We start from the raw sequence: 15,826 nt of genomic DNA, 5'->3' as shown, positions 1-15,826 counted from the left end.
CCATTTTTTACCAAATTTTTTCCCAAATTTTTTTTCTATTTTTTGTATTCACCCAAATGTATTGTAAATACGTGTTTTAGATGTAAAATAATGTGAACTTAACGATAAAAATATAAAAAGTATGATTAGTTCAATACAAATGACTTTAAACGATATTTAGCGGAATTATCACCATTTTTTACCAAATTTTTTTTCTATTTTTTGTATTCACCCAAATGTATTGTAAACACGTGTTTTAGATGTAAAATAATGTGAACTTAACGTTAAAAATATAAAAAGTATGATTAGTTTAATAGAAATGACTTAAGACGATATTTAGCGGATTCATCACCTGTATTTCAAAATTTTTTTACGACCTTTTATATTCACCCAAATGTATTGTAAAGACGTGTTTTAGATGTAAAATAATGTGAACTTAACGATAAAAATATAAAAAGTATGATTAGTTCAATACAAATGACATTAAACGATATTTAGCGGAATTATCACCATTTTTTACCAAATTTTTTTTCTATTTTTTGTATTCACCCAAATGTATTGTAAACACGTGTTTTAGATGTAAAATAATGTGAACTTAACGTTAAAAATATAAAAAGTATGATTAGTTTAATAGAAATGACTTAAGACGATATTTAGCGGATTCATCACCTGTATTTCAAAATTTTTTTACGACCTTTTATATTCACCCAAATGTATTGTAAAGACGTGTTTTAGATGTAAAATAATGTGAACTTAACGATAAAAATTTAAAAAGTATGATTAGTTCAATACAAATGACATTAAACGATATTTAGCGGAATTATCACCATTTTTTACCCAATTTTTTCCCAAATTTTTTTTCTATTTTTTGTAATCACCCAAATGTATTGTAAATACGTGTTTTAGATGTAAAATAATGTGAACTTAACGATAAAAATATAAAAAGTATGATTAGTTCAATACAAATGACTTTAAACGATATTTAGCGGAATTATCACCATTTTTTACCAAATTTTTTTTCTATTTTTTGTATTCACCCAAATGTATTGTAAATACGTGTTTTAGATGTAAAATAATGTGAACTTAACGATAAAAATATAAAAAGTATGATTAGTTCAATACAAATGACTTTAAACGATATTTAGCGGAATTATCACCATTTTTTACCAAATTTTTTCCCAAATTTTTTTTCTATTTTTTGTATTCACCCAAATGTATTGTAAATACGTGTTTTAGATGTAAAATAATGTGAACTTAACGATAAAAATATAAAAAGTATGATTAGTTCAATACAAATGACTTTAAACGATATTTAGCGGAATTATCACCATTTTTTACCAAATTTTTTTTCTATTTTTTGTATTCACCCAAATGTATTGTAAACACGTGTTTTAGATGTAAAATAATGTGAACTTAACGTTAAAAATATAAAAAGTATGATTAGTTTAATAGAAATGACTTAAGACGATATTTAGCGGATTCATCACCTGTATTTCAAAATTTTTTTACGACCTTTTATATTCACCCAAATGTATTGTAAAGACGTGTTTTAGATGTAAAATAATGTGAACTTAACGATAAAAATTTAAAAAGTATGATTAGTTCAATACAAATGACTTTAAACGATATTTAGCGGAATTATCACCATTTTTTACCCAATTTTTTCCCAAATTTTTTTTCTATTTTTTGTATTCACCCAAATGTATTGTAAATACGTGTTTTAGATGTAAAATAATGTGAACTTAACGATAAAAATATAAAAAGTATGATTAGTTCAATACAAATGACTTTAAACGATATTTAGCGGAATTATCACCATTTTTTACCAAATTTTTTCCCAAATTTTTTTTCTATTTTTTGTATTCACCCAAATGTATTGTAAATACGTGTTTTAGATGTAAAATAATGTGAACTTAACGATAAAAATATAAAAAGTATGATTAGTTCAATACAAATGACTTTAAACGATATTTAGCGGAATTATCACCATTTTTTACCAAATTTTTTCCCAAATTTTTTTTCTATTTTTTGTATTCCCCCAAATGTATTGTAAATACGTGTTTTAGATGTAAAATAATGTGAACTTAACGATAAAAATATAAAAAGTATGATTAGTTCAATACAAATGACTTTAAACGATATTTAGCGGAATTATCACCATTTTTTACCAAATTTTTTTTCTATTTTTTGTATTCACCCAAATGTATTGTAAACACGTGTTTTAGATGTAAAATAATGTGAACTTAACGTTAAAAATATAAAAAGTATGATTAGTTTAATATAAATGACTTAAGACGATATTTAGCGGATTCATCACCTGTATTTCAAAATTTTTTTACGACCTTTTATATTCACCCAAATGTATTGTAAAGACGTGTTTTAGATGTAAAATAATGTGAACTTAACGATAAAAATATAAAAAGTATGATTAGTTCAATACAAATGACTTTAAACGATATTTAGCGGAATTATCACCATTTTTTACCAAATTTTTTTTCTATTTTTTGTATTCACCCAAATGTTTTGTAAACACGTGTTTTAGATGTAAAATAATGTGAACTTAACGTTAAAAATATAAAAAGTATGATTAGTGATTAGTTTAATAGAAATGACTTAAGACGATATTTAGCGGATTCATCACCTGTATTTCAAAATTTTTTTACGACCTTTTATATTCACCCAAATGTATTGTAAAGACGTGTTTTAGATGTAAAATAATGTGAACTTAACGATAAAAATTTAAAAAGTATGATTAGTTCAATACAAATGACATTAAACGATATTTAGCGGAATTATCACCATTTTTTACCCAATTTTTTCCCAAATTTTTTTTCTATTTTTTGTAATCACCCAAATGTATTGTAAATACGTGTTTTAGATGTAAAATAATGTGAACTTAACGATAAAAATATAAAAAGTATGATTAGTTCAATACAAATGACTTTAAACGATATTTAGCGGAATTATCACCATTTTTTACCAAATTTTTTCCCAAATTTTTTTTCTATTTTTTGTATTCACCCAAATGTATTGTAAATACGTGTTTTAGATGTAAAATAATGTGAACTTAACGATAAAAATATAAAAAGTATGATTAGTTCAATACAAATGACTTTAAACGATATTTAGCGGAATTATCACCATTTTTTACCAAATTTTTTTTCTATTTTTTGTATTCACCCAAATGTATTGTAAACACGTGTTTTAGATGTAAAATAATGTGAACTTAACGTTAAAAATATAAAAAGTATGATTAGTTTAATAGAAATGACTTAAGACGATATTTAGCGGATTCATCACCTGTATTTCAAAATTTTTTTACGACCTTTTATATTCACCCAAATGTATTGTAAAGACGTGTTTTAGATGTAAAATAATGTGAACTTAACGATAAAAATATAAAAAGTATGATTAGTTCAATACAAATGACATTAAACGATATTTAGCGGAATTATCACCATTTTTTACCAAATTTTTTTTCTATTTTTTGTATTCACCCAAATGTATTGTAAACACGTGTTTTAGATGTAAAATAATGTGAACTTAACGTTAAAAATATAAAAAGTATGATTAGTTTAATAGAAATGACTTAAGACGATATTTAGCGGATTCATCACCTGTATTTCAAAATTTTTTTACGACCTTTTATATTCACCCAAATGTATTGTAAAGACGTGTTTTAGATGTAAAATAATGTGAACTTAACGATAAAAATTTAAAAAGTATGATTAGTTCAATACAAATGACATTAAACGATATTTAGCGGAATTATCACCATTTTTTACCCAATTTTTTCCCAAATTTTTTTTCTATTTTTTGTAATCACCCAAATGTATTGTAAATACGTGTTTTAGATGTAAAATAATGTGAACTTAACGATAAAAATATAAAAAGTATGATTAGTTCAATACAAATGACTTTAAACGATATTTAGCGGAATTATCACCATTTTTTACCAAATTTTTTTTCTATTTTTTGTATTCACCCAAATGTATTGTAAACACGTGTTTTAGATGTAAAATAATGTGAACTTAACGTTAAAAATATAAAAAGTATGATTAGTTTAATATAAATGACTTAAGACGATATTTAGCGGATTCATCACCTGTATTTCAAAATTTTTTTACGACCTTTTATATTCACCCAAATGTATTGTAAAGACGTGTTTTAGATGTAAAATAATGTGAACTTAACGATAAAAATTTAAAAAGTATGATTAGTTCAATACAAATGACTTTAAACGATATTTAGCGGAATTATCACCATTTTTTACCCAATTTTTTCCCAAATTTTTTTTCTATTTTTTGTATTCACCCAAATGTATTGTAAATACGTGTTTTAGATGTAAAATAATGTGAACTTAACGATAAAAATATAAAAAGTATGATTAGTTCAATACAAATGACTTTAAACGATATTTAGCGGAATTATCACCATTTTTTACCAAATTTTTTCCCAAATTTTTTTTCTATTTTTTGTATTCACCCAAATGTATTGTAAATACGTGTTTTAGATGTAAAATAATGTGAACTTAACGATAAAAATATAAAAAGTATGATTAGTTCAATACAAATGACTTTAAACGATATTTAGCGGAATTATCACCATTTTTTACCAAATTTTTTCCCAAATTTTTTTTCTATTTTTTGTATTCCCCCAAATGTATTGTAAATACGTGTTTTAGATGTAAAATAATGTGAACTTAACGATAAAAATATAAAAAGTATGATTAGTTCAATACAAATGACTTTAAACGATATTTAGCGGAATTATCACCATTTTTTACCAAATTTTTTTTCTATTTTTTGTATTCACCCAAATGTATTGTAAACACGTGTTTTAGATGTAAAATAATGTGAACTTAACGTTAAAAATATAAAAAGTATGATTAGTTTAATATAAATGACTTAAGACGATATTTAGCGGATTCATCACCTGTATTTCAAAATTTTTTTACGACCTTTTATATTCACCCAAATGTATTGTAAAGACGTGTTTTAGATGTAAAATAATGTGAACTTAACGATAAAAATATAAAAAGTATGATTAGTTCAATACAAATGACTTTAAACGATATTTAGCGGAATTATCACCATTTTTTACCAAATTTTTTTTCTATTTTTTGTATTCACCCAAATGTTTTGTAAACACGTGTTTTAGATGTAAAATAATGTGAACTTAACGTTAAAAATATAAAAAGTATGATTAGTGATTAGTTTAATAGAAATGACTTAAGACGATATTTAGCGGATTCATCACCTGTATTTCAAAATTTTTTTACGACCTTTTATATTCACCCAAATGTATTGTAAAGACGTGTTTTAGATGTAAAATAATGTGAACTTAACGATAAAAATTTAAAAAGTATGATTAGTTCAATACAAATGACATTAAACGATATTTAGCGGAATTATCACCATTTTTTACCCAATTTTTTCCCAAATTTTTTTTCTATTTTTTGTAATCACCCAAATGTATTGTAAATACGTGTTTTAGATGTAAAATAATGTGAACTTAACGATAAAAATATAAAAAGTATGATTAGTTCAATACAAATGACTTTAAACGATATTTAGCGGAATTATCACCATTTTTTACCAAATTTTTTCCCAAATTTTTTTTCTATTTTTTGTATTCACCCAAATGTATTGTAAATACGTGTTTTAGATGTAAAATAATGTGAACTTAACGATAAAAATATAAAAAGTATGATTAGTTCAATACAAATGACTTTAAACGATATTTAGCGGAATTATCACCATTTTTTACCAAATTTTTTTTCTATTTTTTGTATTCACCCAAATGTATTGTAAACACGTGTTTTAGATGTAAAATAATGTGAACTTAACGTTAAAAATATAAAAAGTATGATTAGTTTAATAGAAATGACTTAAGACGATATTTAGCGGATTCATCACCTGTATTTCAAAATTTTTTTACGACCTTTTATATTCACCCAAATGTATTGTAAAGACGTGTTTTAGATGTAAAATAATGTGAACTTAACGATAAAAATATAAAAAGTATGATTAGTTCAATACAAATGACATTAAACGATATTTAGCGGAATTATCACCATTTTTTACCAAATTTTTTTTCTATTTTTTGTATTCACCCAAATGTATTGTAAACACGTGTTTTAGATGTAAAATAATGTGAACTTAACGTTAAAAATATAAAAAGTATGATTAGTTTAATAGAAATGACTTAAGACGATATTTAGCGGATTCATCACCTGTATTTCAAAATTTTTTTACGACCTTTTATATTCACCCAAATGTATTGTAAAGACGTGTTTTAGATGTAAAATAATGTGAACTTAACGATAAAAATTTAAAAAGTATGATTAGTTCAATACAAATGACATTAAACGATATTTAGCGGAATTATCACCATTTTTTACCCAATTTTTTCCCAAATTTTTTTTCTATTTTTTGTAATCACCCAAATGTATTGTAAATACGTGTTTTAGATGTAAAATAATGTGAACTTAACGATAAAAATATAAAAAGTATGATTAGTTCAATACAAATGACTTTAAACGATATTTAGCGGAATTATCACCATTTTTTACCAAATTTTTTTTCTATTTTTTGTATTCACCCAAATGTATTGTAAATACGTGTTTTAGATGTAAAATAATGTGAACTTAACGATAAAAATATAAAAAGTATGATTAGTTCAATACAAATGACTTTAAACGATATTTAGCGGAATTATCACCATTTTTTACCAAATTTTTTCCCAAATTTTTTTTCTATTTTTTGTATTCACCCAAATGTATTGTAAATACGTGTTTTAGATGTAAAATAATGTGAACTTAACGATAAAAATATAAAAAGTATGATTAGTTCAATACAAATGACTTTAAACGATATTTAGCGGAATTATCACCATTTTTTACCAAATTTTTTTTCTATTTTTTGTATTCACCCAAATGTATTGTAAACACGTGTTTTAGATGTAAAATAATGTGAACTTAACGTTAAAAATATAAAAAGTATGATTAGTTTAATAGAAATGACTTAAGACGATATTTAGCGGATTCATCACCTGTATTTCAAAATTTTTTTACGACCTTTTATATTCACCCAAATGTATTGTAAAGACGTGTTTTAGATGTAAAATAATGTGAACTTAACGATAAAAATTTAAAAAGTATGATTAGTTCAATACAAATGACTTTAAACGATATTTAGCGGAATTATCACCATTTTTTACCCAATTTTTTCCCAAATTTTTTTTCTATTTTTTGTATTCACCCAAATGTATTGTAAATACGTGTTTTAGATGTAAAATAATGTGAACTTAACGATAAAAATATAAAAAGTATGATTAGTTCAATACAAATGACTTTAAACGATATTTAGCGGAATTATCACCATTTTTTACCAAATTTTTTCCCAAATTTTTTTTCTATTTTTTGTATTCACCCAAATGTATTGTAAATACGTGTTTTAGATGTAAAATAATGTGAACTTAACGATAAAAATATAAAAAGTATGATTAGTTCAATACAAATGACTTTAAACGATATTTAGCGGAATTATCACCATTTTTTACCAAATTTTTTCCCAAATTTTTTTTCTATTTTTTGTATTCCCCCAAATGTATTGTAAATACGTGTTTTAGATGTAAAATAATGTGAACTTAACGATAAAAATATAAAAAGTATGATTAGTTCAATACAAATGACTTTAAACGATATTTAGCGGAATTATCACCATTTTTTACCAAATTTTTTTTCTATTTTTTGTATTCACCCAAATGTATTGTAAACACGTGTTTTAGATGTAAAATAATGTGAACTTAACGTTAAAAATATAAAAAGTATGATTAGTTTAATATAAATGACTTAAGACGATATTTAGCGGATTCATCACCTGTATTTCAAAATTTTTTTACGACCTTTTATATTCACCCAAATGTATTGTAAAGACGTGTTTTAGATGTAAAATAATGTGAACTTAACGATAAAAATATAAAAAGTATGATTAGTTCAATACAAATGACTTTAAACGATATTTAGCGGAATTATCACCATTTTTTACCAAATTTTTTTTCTATTTTTTGTATTCACCCAAATGTTTTGTAAACACGTGTTTTAGATGTAAAATAATGTGAACTTAACGTTAAAAATATAAAAAGTATGATTAGTGATTAGTTTAATAGAAATGACTTAAGACGATATTTAGCGGATTCATCACCTGTATTTCAAAATTTTTTTACGACCTTTTATATTCACCCAAATGTATTGTAAAGACGTGTTTTAGATGTAAAATAATGTGAACTTAACGATAAAAATTTAAAAAGTATGATTAGTTCAATACAAATGACATTAAACGATATTTAGCGGAATTATCACCATTTTTTACCCAATTTTTTCCCAAATTTTTTTTCTATTTTTTGTAATCACCCAAATGTATTGTAAATACGTGTTTTAGATGTAAAATAATGTGAACTTAACGATAAAAATATAAAAAGTATGATTAGTTCAATACAAATGACTTTAAACGATATTTAGCGGAATTATCACCATTTTTTACCAAATTTTTTCCCAAATTTTTTTTCTATTTTTTGTATTCACCCAAATGTATTGTAAATACGTGTTTTAGATGTAAAATAATGTGAACTTAACGATAAAAATATAAAAAGTATGATTAGTTCAATACAAATGACTTTAAACGATATTTAGCGGAATTATCACCATTTTTTACCAAATTTTTTTTCTATTTTTTGTATTCACCCAAATGTATTGTAAACACGTGTTTTAGATGTAAAATAATGTGAACTTAACGTTAAAAATATAAAAAGTATGATTAGTTTAATAGAAATGACTTAAGACGATATTTAGCGGATTCATCACCTGTATTTCAAAATTTTTTTACGACCTTTTATATTCACCCAAATGTATTGTAAAGACGTGTTTTAGATGTAAAATAATGTGAACTTAACGATAAAAATATAAAAAGTATGATTAGTTCAATACAAATGACATTAAACGATATTTAGCGGAATTATCACCATTTTTTACCAAATTTTTTTTCTATTTTTTGTATTCACCCAAATGTATTGTAAACACGTGTTTTAGATGTAAAATAATGTGAACTTAACGTTAAAAATATAAAAAGTATGATTAGTTTAATAGAAATGACTTAAGACGATATTTAGCGGATTCATCACCTGTATTTCAAAATTTTTTTACGACCTTTTATATTCACCCAAATGTATTGTAAAGACGTGTTTTAAATGTAAAATAATGTGAACTTAACGATAAAAATTTAAAAAGTATGATTAGTTCAATACAAATGACATTAAACGATATTTAGCGGAATTATCACCATTTTTTACCCAATTTTTTCCCAAATTTTTTTTCTATTTTTTGTAATCACCCAAATGTATTGTAAATACGTGTTTTAGATGTAAAATAATGTGAACTTAACGATAAAAATATAAAAAGTATGATTAGTTCAATACAAATGACTTTAAACGATATTTAGCGGAATTATCACCATTTTTTACCAAATTTTTTTTCTATTTTTTGTATTCACCCAAATGTATTGTAAATACGTGTTTTAGATGTAAAATAATGTGAACTTAACGATAAAAATATAAAAAGTATGATTAGTTCAATACAAATGACTTTAAACGATATTTAGCGGAATTATCACCATTTTTTACCAAATTTTTTCCCAAATTTTTTTTCTATTTTTTGTATTCACCCAAATGTATTGTAAATACGTGTTTTAGATGTAAAATAATGTGAACTTAACGATAAAAATATAAAAAGTATGATTAGTTCAATACAAATGACTTTAAACGATATTTAGCGGAATTATCACCATTTTTTACCAAATTTTTTTTCTATTTTTTGTATTCACCCAAATGTATTGTAAACACGTGTTTTAGATGTAAAATAATGTGAACTTAACGTTAAAAATATAAAAAGTATGATTAGTTTAATAGAAATGACTTAAGACGATATTTAGCGGATTCATCACCTGTATTTCAAAATTTTTTTACGACCTTTTATATTCACCCAAATGTATTGTAAAGACGTGTTTTAAATGTAAAATTATGTGAACTTAACGATAAAAATATAAAAAGTATGATTAGTTCAAAACAAATGACTTTAAACGATATTTAGCGGAATTATCACCATTTTTTACCCAATTTTTTCCCAAATTTTTTTTCTATTTTTTGTATTCACCCAAATGTATTGTAAATACGTGTTTTAGATGTAAAATAATGTGAACTTAACGATAAAAATATAAAAAGTATGATTAGTTCAATACAAATGACTTTAAACGATATTTAGCGGAATTATCACCATTTTTTACCAAATTTTTTCCCAAATTTTTTTTCTATTTTTTGTATTCACCCAAATGTATTGTAAATACGTGTTTTAGATGTAAAATAATGTGAACTTAACGATAAAAATATAAAAAGTATGATTAGTTCAATACAAATGACTTTAAACGATATTTAGCGGAATTATCACCATTTTTTACCAAATTTTTTCCCAAATTTTTTTTCTATTTTTTGTATTCACCCAAATGTATTGTAAATACGTGTTTTAGATGTAAAATAATGTGAACTTAACGATAAAAATATAAAAAGTATGATTAGTTCAATACAAATGACTTTAAACGATATTTAGCGGAATTATCACCATTTTTTACCAAATTTTTTTTCTATTTTTTTGTATTCACCCAAATGTATTGTAGACAAGTGTTTTAGATGTAAAATAATGTGAACTTAACGTTAAAAATATAAAAAGTATGATTAGTTTAATAGAAATGACTTAAGACGATATTTAGCGGATTCATCACCTGTATTTCAAAATTTTTTTACGACCTTTTATATTCACCCAAATGTATTGTAAAGACGTGTTTTAAATGTAAAATTATGTGAACTTAACGATAAAAATATAAAAAGTATGATTAGTTCAATACAAATGACTTTAAACGATATTTAGCGGAATTATCACCATTTTTTACCCAATTTTTTCCCAAATTTTTTTTCTATTTTTTGTATTCACCCAAATGTATTGTAAATACGTGTTTTAGATGTAAAATAATGTGAACTTAACGATAAAAATATAAAAAGTATGATTAGTTCAATACAAATGACTTTAAACGATATTTAGCGGAATTATCACCATTTTTTACCAAATTTTTTTTCTATTTTTTGTATTCACCCAAATGTATTGTAAATACGTGTTTTAGATGTAAAATAATGTGAACATAACGATAAAAATATAAAAAGTATGATTAGTTCAATACAAATGACTTTAAACGATATTTAGCGGAATTATCACCATTTTTTACCAAATTTTTTTTCTATTTTTTGTATTCAACCAAATGTATTGTAAACACGTGTTTTAGATGTAAAATAATGTGAACTTAACGTTAAAAATATAAAAAGTATGATTAGTTTAATAGAAATGACTTAAGACGATATTTAGCGGATTCATCACCTGTATTTCAAAATTTTTTTACGACCTTTTATATTCACCCAAATGTATTGTAAAGACGTGTTTTAGATGTAAAATTATGTGAACTTAACGATAAAAATATAAAAAGTATGATTAGTTCAATACAAATGACTTTAAACGATATTTAGCGGAATTATCACCATTTTTTACCAAATTTTTTCCCAAATTTTTTTTCTATTTTTTGTATTCACCCAAATGTATTGTAAATACGTGTTTTAGATGTAAAATAATGTGAACTTAACGATAAAAATATAAAAAGTATGATTAGTTCAATACAAATGACTTTAAACGATATTTAGCGGAATTATCACCATTTTTTACCAAATTTTTTCCCAAATTTTTTTTCTATTTTTTGTATTCACCCAAATGTATTGTAAATACGTGTTATAGATGTAAAATAATGTGAACTTAACGATAAAAATATAAAAAGTATGATTAGTTCAATACAAATGACTTTAAACGATATTTAGCGGAATTATCACCATTTTTTACCAAATTTTTTTTCTATTTTTTGTATTCACCCAAATGTATTGTAAACACGTGTTTTAGATGTAAAATAATGTGAACTTAACGTTAAAAATATAAAAAGTATGATTAGTTTAATAGAAATGACTTAAGACGATATTTAGCGGATTCATCACCTGTATTTCAAAATTTTTTTACGACCTTTTATATTCACCCAAATGTATTGTAAAGACGTGTTTTAGATGTAAAATTATGTGAACTTAACGATAAAAATATAAAAAGTATGATTAGTTCAATACAAATGACTTTAAACGATATTTAGCGGAATTATCACAATTTTTTACCCAATTTTTTCCCAAATTTTTTTTCTATTTTTTGTATTCACCCAAATGTATTGTAAATACGTGTTTTAGATGTAAAATAATGTGAACTTAACGTTAAAAATATAAAAAGTATGATTAGTTTAATAGAAATGACTTAAGACGATATTTAGCGGATTCATCACCTGTATTTCAAAATTTTTTTACGACCTTTTATATTCACCCAAATGTATTGTAAAGACGTGTTTTAGATGTAAAATAATGTGAACTTAACGATAAAAATTTAAAAAGTATGATTAGTTCAATACAAATGACTTTAAACGATATTTAGCGGAATTATCACCATTTTTTACCCAATTTTTTCCCAAATTTTTTTTCTATTTTTTGTATTCACCCAAATGTATTGTAAATACGTGTTTTAGATGTAAAATAATGTGAACTTAACGATAAAAATATAAAAAGTATGATTAGTTCAATACAAATGACTTTAAACGATATTTAGCGGAATTATCACCATTTTTTACCAAATTTTTTCCCAAATTTTTTTTCTATTTTTTGTATTCACCCAAATGTATTGTAAATACGTGTTTTAGATGTAAAATAATGTGAACTTAACGATAAAAATATAAAAAGTATGATTAGTTCAATACAAATGACTTTAAACGATATTTAGCGGAATTATCACCATTTTTTACCAAATTTTTTTTCTATTTTTTGTATTCACCCAAATGTATTGTAAACACGTGTTTTAGATGTAAAATAATGTGAACTTAACGTTAAAAATATAAAAAGTATGATTAGTTTAATAGAAATGACTTAAGACGATATTTAGCGGATTCATCACCTGTATTTAAAAATTTTTTTACGACCTTTTATATTCACCCAAATGTATTGTAAAGACGTGTTTTAGATGTAAAATAATGTGAACTTAACGATAAAAATTTAAAAAGTATGATTAGTTCAATACAAATGACTTTAAACGATATTTAGCGGAATTATCACCATTTTTTACCCAATTTTTTCCCAAATTTTTTTTCTATTTTTTGTAATCACCCAAATGTATTGTAAATACGTGTTTTAGATGTAAAATAATGTGAACTTAACGATAAAAATATAAAAAGTATGATTAGTTCAATACAAATGACTTTAAACGATATTTAGCGGAATTATCACCATTTTTTACCAAGTTTTTTCCCAAATTTTTTTTCTATTTTTTGTATTCACCCAAATGTATTGTAAATACGTGTTTTAGATGTAAAATAATGTGAACTTAACGATAAAAATATAAAAAGTATGATTAGTTCAATACAAATGACTTTAAACGATATTTAGCGGAATTATCACCATTTTTTACCAAATTTTTTCCCAAATTTTTTTTCTATTTTTTGTATTCACCCAAATGTATTGTAAATACGTGTTTTAGATGTAAAATAATGTGAACTTAACGATAAAAATATAAAAAGTATGATTAGTTCAATACAAATGACTTTAAACGATATTTAGCGGAATTATCACCATTTTTTACCAAATTTTTTTTCTATTTTTTGTATTCACCCAAATGTATTGTAAACACGTGTTTTAGATGTAAAATAATGTGAACTTAACGTTAAAAATATAAAAAGTATGATTAGTTTAATAGAAATGACTTAAGACGATATTTAGCGGATTCATCACCTGTATTTCAAAATTTTTTTACGACCTTTTATATTCACCCAAATGTATTGTAAAGACGTGTTTTAGATGTAAAATATAGTGAACTTAACGATAAAAATATAAAAAGTATGATTAGTTCAATACAAATGACTTTAAACGATATTTAGCGGAATTATCACCATTTTTTACCAAATTTTTTTTCTATTTTTTGTATTCACCCAAATGTATTGTAAACACGTGTTTTAGATGTAAAATAATGTGAACTTAACGTTAAAAATATAAAAAGTATGATTAGTTTAATAGAAATGACTTAAGACGATATTTAGCGGATTCATCACCTGTATTTCAAAATTTTTTTACGACCTTTTATATTCACCCAAATGTATTGTAAAGACGTGTTTTAGATGTAAAATAATGTGAACTTAACGATAAAAATTTAAAAAGTATGATTAGTTCAATACAAATGACTTTAAACGATGTTTAGCGGAATTATCACCATTTTTTACCCAATTTTTTCCCAAATTTTTTTTCTATTTTTTGTATTCACCCAAATGTATTGTAAATACGTGTTTTAGATGTAAAATAATGTGAACTTAACGATAAAAATATAAAAAGTATGATTAGTTCAATACAAATGACTTTAAACGATATTTAGCGGAATTATCACCATTTTTTACCAAATTTTTTCTCAAATTTTTTTTCTATTTTTTGTATTCACCCAAATGTATTGTAAATACGTGTTTTAGATGTAAAATAATGTGAACTTAACGATAAAAATATAAAAAGTATGATTAGTTCAATACAAATGACTTTAAACGATATTTAGCGGAATTATCACCATTTTTTACCAAATTTTTTTTCTATTTTTTGTATTCACCCAAATGTATTGTAAACACGTGTTTTAGATGTAAAATAATGTGAACTTAACGTTAAAAATATAAAAAGTATGATTAGTTTAATAGAAATGACTTAAGACGATATTTAGCGGATTCATCACCTGTATTTCAAAATTTTTTTACGACCTTTTATATTCACCCAAATGTATTGTAAAGACGTGTTTTAGATGTAAAATAATGTGAACTTAACGATAAAAATTTAAAAAGTATGATTAGTTCAATACAAATGACTTTAAACGATGTTTAGCGGAATTATCACCATTTTTTACCCAATTTTTTCCCAAATTTTTTTTCTATTTTTTGTATTCACCCAAATGTATTGTAAATACGTGTTTTAGATGTAAAATAATGTGAACTTAACGATAAAAATATAAAAAGTATGATTAGTTCAATACAAATGACTTTAAACGATATTTAGCGGAATTATCACCATTTTTTACCAAATTTTTTTTTTTTTTTTGTATTCACCCAAATGTTTTGTAAACACGTGTTTTAGATGTAAAATAATGTGAACTTAACGTTAAAAATATAAAAAGTATGATTAGTTTAATAGAAATGACTTAAGACGATATTTAGCGGATTCATCACCTGTATTTCAAAATTTTTTTACGACCTTTTATATTCACCCAAATGTATTGTAAAGACGTGTTTTAGATGTAAAATAATGTGAACTTAACGATAAAAATTTAAAAAGTATGATTAGTTCAATACAAATGACATTAAACGATATTTAGCGGAATTATCACCATTTTTTACCCAATTTTTTCCCAAATTTTTTTTCTATTTTTTGTAATCACCCAAATGTATTGTAAATACGTGTTTTAGATGTAAAATAATGTGAACTTAACGATAAAAATATAAAAAGTATGATTAGTTCAATACAAATGACTTTAAACGATATTTAGCGGAATTATCACCATTTTTTACCAAATTTTTTCCCAAATTTTTTTTCTATTTTTTGTATTCACCCAAATGTATTGTAAATACGTGTTTTAGATGTAAAATAATGTGAACTT

The sequence above is a fragment of the Diuraphis noxia genome, unplaced genomic scaffold (genome assembly GCF_037042655.1).
Source record: "Diuraphis noxia isolate RWA-SAM2 unplaced genomic scaffold, SU_Dnox_SAM2 contig0004, whole genome shotgun sequence".
Classification (NCBI taxonomy): Eukaryota; Metazoa; Arthropoda; class Insecta; order Hemiptera; family Aphididae; genus Diuraphis; species Diuraphis noxia.
The sequence above is the reverse complement of the archived record's forward strand: the minus strand, read 5'-3'. Positions refer to the sequence as shown.